Genomic DNA, 7,644 nt, shown 5'->3' on the forward strand with positions numbered 1-7,644 from the left:
TGTCACGCTCATTCCTTCGATGATAAACGCCAATCCGACCATCACTCCTGGTCAGACAAAACCGTGACTCGTCAGTGAAGAGCACTTTTTGCCAGTACTGTCTGGTCCAGCAACAGCGGGTTTGTGCCCATAGGCAACGTTGTTGCAGACAGTCTGAGCACTGATGGAGGGATTGTGCATCCCTGGTGTAACTCGGGCAGGTGTTGTTGCCATCCTGTACCTGTCCCGCAGGTGTAATGTTCGGATGTACTGATCCTGTGCAGGTGTTGTTACCTGTGGTCTGCCACTGCGAGGACTATCATCTGTCGCTTCTGTTTCCTTGTAGCGCCGTCTTAGGCGTCTCACAGTACAGACGTTGCAATTTATTTCCCTGGCCACATCTGCAGTCCTCATGCCTCCTTGCAGCATTTTGAAATGTTTTCTTATTTCAACTTTCTTTAACCAGGTAGGCTAGTTGAGAACAAGTTCTCATTTGCAACTGCGACCTGGCCAAGATAAAGCAAAGCAGTTCGACACATACAACAACACAGAGTCACACATGGAATAAACAAACATACAATCAATAATACAGTAGAAACATCTATATACAGCATGTGCAAATAAGGTAGGATTAGAGAGGCAAGGCAATAAATAGGCCATGGTGGCAAAGTAATTAAAATATAGCAATTAAACACTGGAATGGTAGAATGTGCATGACTAAGGCACATTCACGCAGATGATTACGGACCCTGGGCATCTTCCTTTTTGTTTTTCAGAGTCAGTAGACAGGCCTCTTTAGTGTCCTAAGTTTTCTGTGACCTTAATTGCCTACCGTCTGTAAGCTGTTAGTGTCTTAACTACCGTTCCACAGGTGCATGCTCATTAATTGTTTATGGTTCATTGAACAAGCATGGCAAACAGTGTTTAAACGCTTTACAATGACGATCTGTGAAGTTATTTTGATTTTTATGAATCACCTTTGAAAGGCAGGGTCCTAAACTCGTTTTTCAACTACTCAACAAATTTGTTTTAAAGAAACTATAGTTTTGGCAAGTCGATTAGGACATCTACTTCGTGCATGACACAAGTAATTTTTCCAACAATCGTTTACAGACAGATTATTTAACTTATAATTCACAGTATCACAATTCCAGTGGGTCAGAAGTTTACATACACTTAGTTGACATTGCCTTTAAACAGCTTGGAAAATTTAAAAAAAATGATGTCATGGCTTTAGAAGCTTCTGATAGGCTAATTGACATCATTTGAATCAATTGGAGGTGTACCTGTGGATGTATTTCAAGGCCTACCTTCAAACTCAGTGCCTCTTTCCTTGACATCATGGGAAAATCAAAAGAAATCAGCCAAGACCTGAGAAAGAAAATTGTAAACCTCCACAAGTCTGGTTCATCCTTGGGAGCAATTTCCAAATGCCTGAAGGTACCACGTTCGTCTGTACAAACAATAGTACGCAAGTATAAACACCATGGGACCACGCAGCCATCACACTGCTCAGGAAGGAGACGCGTTCGGTCTCCTAGAGATGAACGTACTTTGGTGCGAAAAGTGCAAATCAATCCCAGAACAACAGCAAAGGACCTTGTGAAGATGCTGGAGGAAACAGGTACAAACGTATCTACAGTATATCCACAGTAAAACGAGTTCTACATCGACATAACCTGAAAGACCGCTTAGCGAGGAAGAAGCCACTGCTCAAAAACCGCCATAAAAAGCCAGACTACGGTTTGCAACTGCACATGGGGACAAAGATTGTGCTTTTTGTGGGAATGTCCTCTGATCTGATGAAACAAAAATAGAACTGTTTGGCCATGATGACCATAGTTATGTTATGTAAAAAGGGGAGGCTTGCAAGCCAAAGAACACCATTCCAACCGTGAAGTACGGGGGTGGCAGCATCATGTTGTGGGGGTGCTTTGCTGTAGGAGGGACTGGTGCACTTCACAAAATAGATGGCATATTGAGGAAGGAATATTATGTGGATATATTGAAGCATCTCAAGACATCAGTCAGGAAGTTAAAGATTGGTCACAAATGGGTCTTCCAAATGAACAATGACCCCAAGCATACCTCCAAAGTTGTGGCAAAATGGCTTAAGGACAACAAAGTCAAGGTATTGGAGTGGCCATCACAAAGCCCTGACCTCTATCGTATAGAAAATGTGTGGGCAGAACTGAAAAAGCGTGTGTGAGCAAGGAGGCCTACAAACTAGCTCTTTCAGGAGGAATGGGACAAAATTCAGCTTGTGGAAGAATACCCAAAACGTTTGACTCAAGTTAAAAAATTAAAAGTGAAACGGATGTGAAATGGCTAGCTAGTTAGCGGCGGTGCGCGCTAATAGCATTTCAATCGGTGACGTCACTCGCTTTGAGACCTTGAAGTAGCGGTTCCCCTTGCTCTGCAAGGGCCGTGGCTTTTGTGGAGTGATGGGTAACGATGCTTTGAGGTGACTGTTGATGTGTGCAGAGCGACCCTGGTTCTCGCCCAGATCGGGGCGAGGGGACGGACGTAAAGTCTATACTGTTACAAAGGCAATGCTACCAAAGACTAATTGAGTGTATGTGATGAATGTGATGAAAGAAATAAAAGCTGAAATAAATCATTCACTCCACTATTATTCTGACATTTTACATTCTTAAAACAAAGTGGTGATCCTAATTGACCTAATAAAGGGAATTTTTACTAGGATTAAAGGTTTTCCGACCAATATTTTACCACCATAATTTGCTAATAAATTCAATAAAAATCCTACAATGTGTTTTTCTGGATTTTTTTTCTCAATTTGTCTGTCATAGTTGAAGTGTACCTATGATGAAAATTACAGGCCTCTCTCATCTTTTTAAGTGGGAGAACTTGCACAATTGGTGGCTGACTAAATACTTTTTTGCCCCACTGTATATATACATATATACATATATACATATATATATATACATATATATATATATATACATATATATATATATATACATATATACATACATATATACATATATATATATATATATATACATACATATATACACATATATATATAATATACACATATATACATATATATATATATGTATATAATCAAATTAACACTTCCTCAGGGGACCCCTCAGAATCGTCAAAAATGTCTGCAAAGTAAGTAGGAGTTTTTCTCTGAGTCTGTACCGAGGGCAACGTGTTGTCATTGTAAGATCTGACGAACTTCAAGTTCGGCAGATCAATTCTGATGGGGAACGACAGTTGAACTAAGCTCATGAGGCATTTTTAAGATATATTCTTCAAGAATCAATGGGTACACATCATTAACGTAGCAGTCATAAATGTATTTAGCAACTGCTGGTTTCTACTTTAATGTCTCAATAACGTTTTTGGTTCGCTTCGGTATCAATACGGGCCTTATGACCAGACAGTCTGCTCGCCATCAGACCGAGATCCTTTGCTATATTTACAATAAAAGATAAGCGTTTCATCTCCTCCGGTAAGCTGTTGACATAGTTGACATCTACATAGACAGAGTGCAGCATGAGAAGGAAGAAAGCAATTTAGCACTTCAGGACTATCACGGAAAATCCTTTGTTTCCCATCCTGTGAATACGAACGGTGAAACACCATGAATATATATAAATCAATGTTAGTAAATAGTCTAGTATTACACAAAAGATGATGAAAATATGCCACGTCATCAACAAAATATGTGTGATATCTGACCGTCTCCACTCCTTTCTGCAGTGAAATGGCACCAAATCCAGCGACACAGTGAGGACCCTTCAGATATTACACATATTACCCTTCAGATATTACACATATTACCCTTCAGATATTACACATATTACCCTTCAGATATTACACAAATGATCTGACATCGTCCTGAATGCTTTTCAAATAAAGACGTGCTAGGCTACATGCACTCTTGATCAACTATTCGATACGTTCATCTCTTTAGATCAATTAATAACCAAATTGAAAGACAGGTTACAACATAAAACCACCACAAATAAACCATTGCATGTTGCTGTTGGTCTTTAGGTTAGCAGCCTGCATAAAAAGAGTGACGTAAGCAAAGTGATAACTTTCAATCAATAATGACTAGTTAGTCTTACGCGCTTTTTGAATACAAGATTTCAGCACCTCGGACAGCCACACTTAGTTCAGAGTTGGTCCTTGCTATGTGGAAGCATTGGGACGTAACTACCACATTGAAGTTCACGTTTAAAATGATTACGGTAAGGGTAATGGTTAGGGACGCGCCAAGGATCTCGGATAGCACTACTCGTTCAGAGTTGCTGCTGTTTTTAACTGATGAGTTATAGCTGATTATCTCATCACTCTTGTTTGCTAAATGATTATATACAAACAGCTCTACATGTAAACTGTACCACAACAGGCTACCTAACTACCAACCAGCGTACATGCTGCACAAGTGTCCAGACAATCTATCAATCACAATAAATCGGTCACAACACAAACATTTCAACATCAATAAGATGTTTCCCTTTGAAATGAAATACATTAAATAGTTGCATTTCATCTCTGTTTGTAAAGAACTTGCTGTGATATAATATTCTTAAAACATCAAAGCAAATCATCAAAGCAAATTTCTATTTGCAGGAATGGCCTACCTCGGCTGATCCCTCAGAATCGTCATGTTCTTCAAACGAGTCTGTTGGAGTTTTTCTCAGAGTCTGGTCTGCGGGCAGCGTGTGGTCATTGTAGGATCTGACGAACTTGAAATCACTAGTGCGTGACCCGGTCGTCAGGTAGGCGTCATAATTGTAAGTGCTGCGGAGAGTTCCAGCTCCATCCACCTCTGCGTAGTTTGGAGGGAGATAAGCACTGGGAATAGCGACCGCTCCGTCAAACAACAGTCTAGGCTTTTATGGTGGCAAAATCTCACCGACCAGGATGACAATAATGAAGGTGAGGAAAAAAGGTGGAGACGGACACCAACGCGATGATCAGATAAGAGGTGAGTTTGGAATTGCTATCATCATAAGATATATCTTTCAGTTCTGGCACTTCAGCCAAGTTGTCAGAAATCACTAAATACATAGCACAGGTCGCAGAGAGAGAGGGCTGTCCGTTATCTTTTACTGACACAATAAGGTTCTGTTTCATGCTGTCAGATTCAGAAATGTCCCGCTGTGTCCTGATCTCTCCGCTGTGAAGACCAATAGTGAAAAGTCCTGGATCCGTGGATTTTACTATAAGATAGGACAGCCAGGCGTTCTGGCCGGAGTCCGCGTCCACCGCTATCACCTTAGAAACAAGAGAGCCCCCGTGTGCAGCTTTGGGGACCAGCTCGGTCATGAAGGAGTTTCCCTCCGGAGCGGGATATAGTATCTGAGGAGAGTTGTCATTCACATCTGTTATGAACACACTGACGGTGACGTTGCTGCTGAGCGGAGGAGAACCATTGTCTCTGGCCATCACGTGGACTTTAAAGCTCATGAACTGTTCATAATCAAACGACCTCACAGCGTGGATCATCCCAGTGTCTCCGTTAACGGATAAGAACGAGGACATCGGGACACCGTTCGCCTCACCGGGCAAGAGAGAGTAAATCACTGTGCCATTCTGTCTCCAGTCTGGGTCTCGAGCAGTAACAGAACACACGGAGGAGCCGGGTTTGTTATTTTCAGTCACGTGGGCTTTATAGGACTGTTCCTCAAACACAGGTGGGTTGTCGTTCACGTCAGCTACAGATAACTGAACGGTTTTAGAGGAGGACAGCGGCGGAGAGCCCTCATCGGTGGCAATGATTGTAATGTTGTAATCAGACACGAGTTCACGGTCCAGTTCGCCCGTGGTCACCAGAGAATAGTAGTTTTTAATGGATGGTACCAGATTAAAAGGAACGTGTTGCTGAATGAAGCAGTGGACCTGTCGGTTATTCTCAGAGTCTCTATCCTGCACGTTAATGATTCCCACCTCTGTGCCAGGTGACGCGTTCTCAGGTATGGGGTTACTCAGAGATTTCAGATATATTACAGGGGCGTTGTCATTTATATCTGTAATGTCTATTATCACTTTAGTGTCTGAAGAAAGGCCATAGCCATCTTTTCCTTCCACAAACATTTCATATTTTGATTCCTCTTCATAGTCTAACTCCCCTATCACTGTAATGTCCCCCGTTTTCTGGTCCAATGTAAACATTTTCCTTGCCTTATCAGACATTCGACTGAATTCATACATTACTTCGCCGTTCACTCCTTCATCTGCATCAGTACTGCTCACAGTAACAACTAGTGTCCCTAAAGGAGAGATTTCAGGCAGACTGGCTTTATAGACGGCCTGGCTAAACACTGGGGCGTTATCGTTAGCATCCAGTACAGTGACGTGTATGACCACAGTACCTGATCTCTGCGGAGTGCCCCCGTCCACAGCTGTGATCAATAATTGTAATTCCTGCTGCTTCTCGCGGTCTAATTCTTTGTCAAGCACTAACTCACCGTATTTGCTACCTGCAGAAGTGGTTTGAACACTCAACACAAAATGATTATTCCTTTGCAGCACGTAACTTTGAACTGCATTCTGCCCCATGTCTGCGTCATGAGCAGCGTTCACACGATAGCGAGCTCCTTTGACAGCTGATTCTCTGATTTCCAGTTTAATTGTATCCTTCGGAAATATGGGTGAATTGTCATTGATATCTTGTATTTGAAGTGATATGCGATGCAACTCAAGAGGATTCTCCAGGACTAACTCAAAGCTCAGAAGGCATGACACCTTTTCTCCGCAAAGCTCCTCTCTGTCAATTCTTTCGGTAACAATCAAATCACCACTAGTCAGACTAATGTCACAATAACGTTTGCGGTTCCCTTCGGTATCAATTCGGGCCTTACGAGCGGAGAGTCTGCTCGCCTCCAACCCCAGATCCTTGGCTATATTTCCAATAACAGATCCGCGTTTCATCTCCTCGGGAAAATAATAGCTCACGTCTCCATAGGCGGAGTGCAGTGGAAGAAGAAAGAAAGCAACGCTGCAAACCAGGACTGCGTCCGAAAATCCTTTGTGCCCCATTGTGGGATTAAAACGTCACAATCACTTTACAGCCAAGATAATATAAAATGCAAACAAATAGTATTTCATCAAAAAAAATACAGTTTCCTCGAAATTACATTCACAAAATGTGCACGCAATCTGACCGTCTCCAACCTTTTCCGCAGCTTAATGGCACCCGAGCCTTGTCCCAAAACAAGTGGGTGGAGAACTGGATCTATAAAAACATAGCTGGTGAATAGCGACACAGTGAGTACCCTTCAGATATTACACATATTATCTCACATTCGTTTATATCTCGCCAAACTATTTCAACATGCCTATGAATAGCCTAGGCTGAAATGGTTGATAAGCTATTGGAAATATCAAAAGAAAAGAACAGCAAGCGACAGTATATAAAACCCCAAACACATAAATGATTGCCAAGAACCCGCATTCTATTGATATGAGTTAAGATCAGGTGGAATGAATATACTACAAAAGAGAAGTAGGCTACAAAGCAAATATCAGATTTAGGCGATGTCATTTATAATGCGTTTCCTTCAGCCATTAAAAAAGCATCAGTGCAATTCACACACAAAAAAACAGAGTATGGCAAGAAATGAAAGTTGTGACACTAAACAATAAGTAGATCTCATTTGGGTAAAAGCGGAT

The 7,644-nt window shown here is 41.7% G+C and overlaps 1 pseudogene; it reads right to left on the bottom strand.

Moving 5' to 3' along the window:
* Nucleotides 1-4,589: 4,589 nt before the first annotated feature.
* Nucleotides 4,590-7,218, bottom strand: LOC118384088 (protocadherin gamma-A11-like; annotated as a pseudogene).
* Nucleotides 7,219-7,644: the final 426 nt, after the last annotated feature.

This window comes from Oncorhynchus keta, chromosome 4 (genome assembly GCF_023373465.1).
Source record: "Oncorhynchus keta strain PuntledgeMale-10-30-2019 chromosome 4, Oket_V2, whole genome shotgun sequence".
NCBI classification, from domain to species: Eukaryota; Metazoa; Chordata; class Actinopteri; order Salmoniformes; family Salmonidae; genus Oncorhynchus; species Oncorhynchus keta.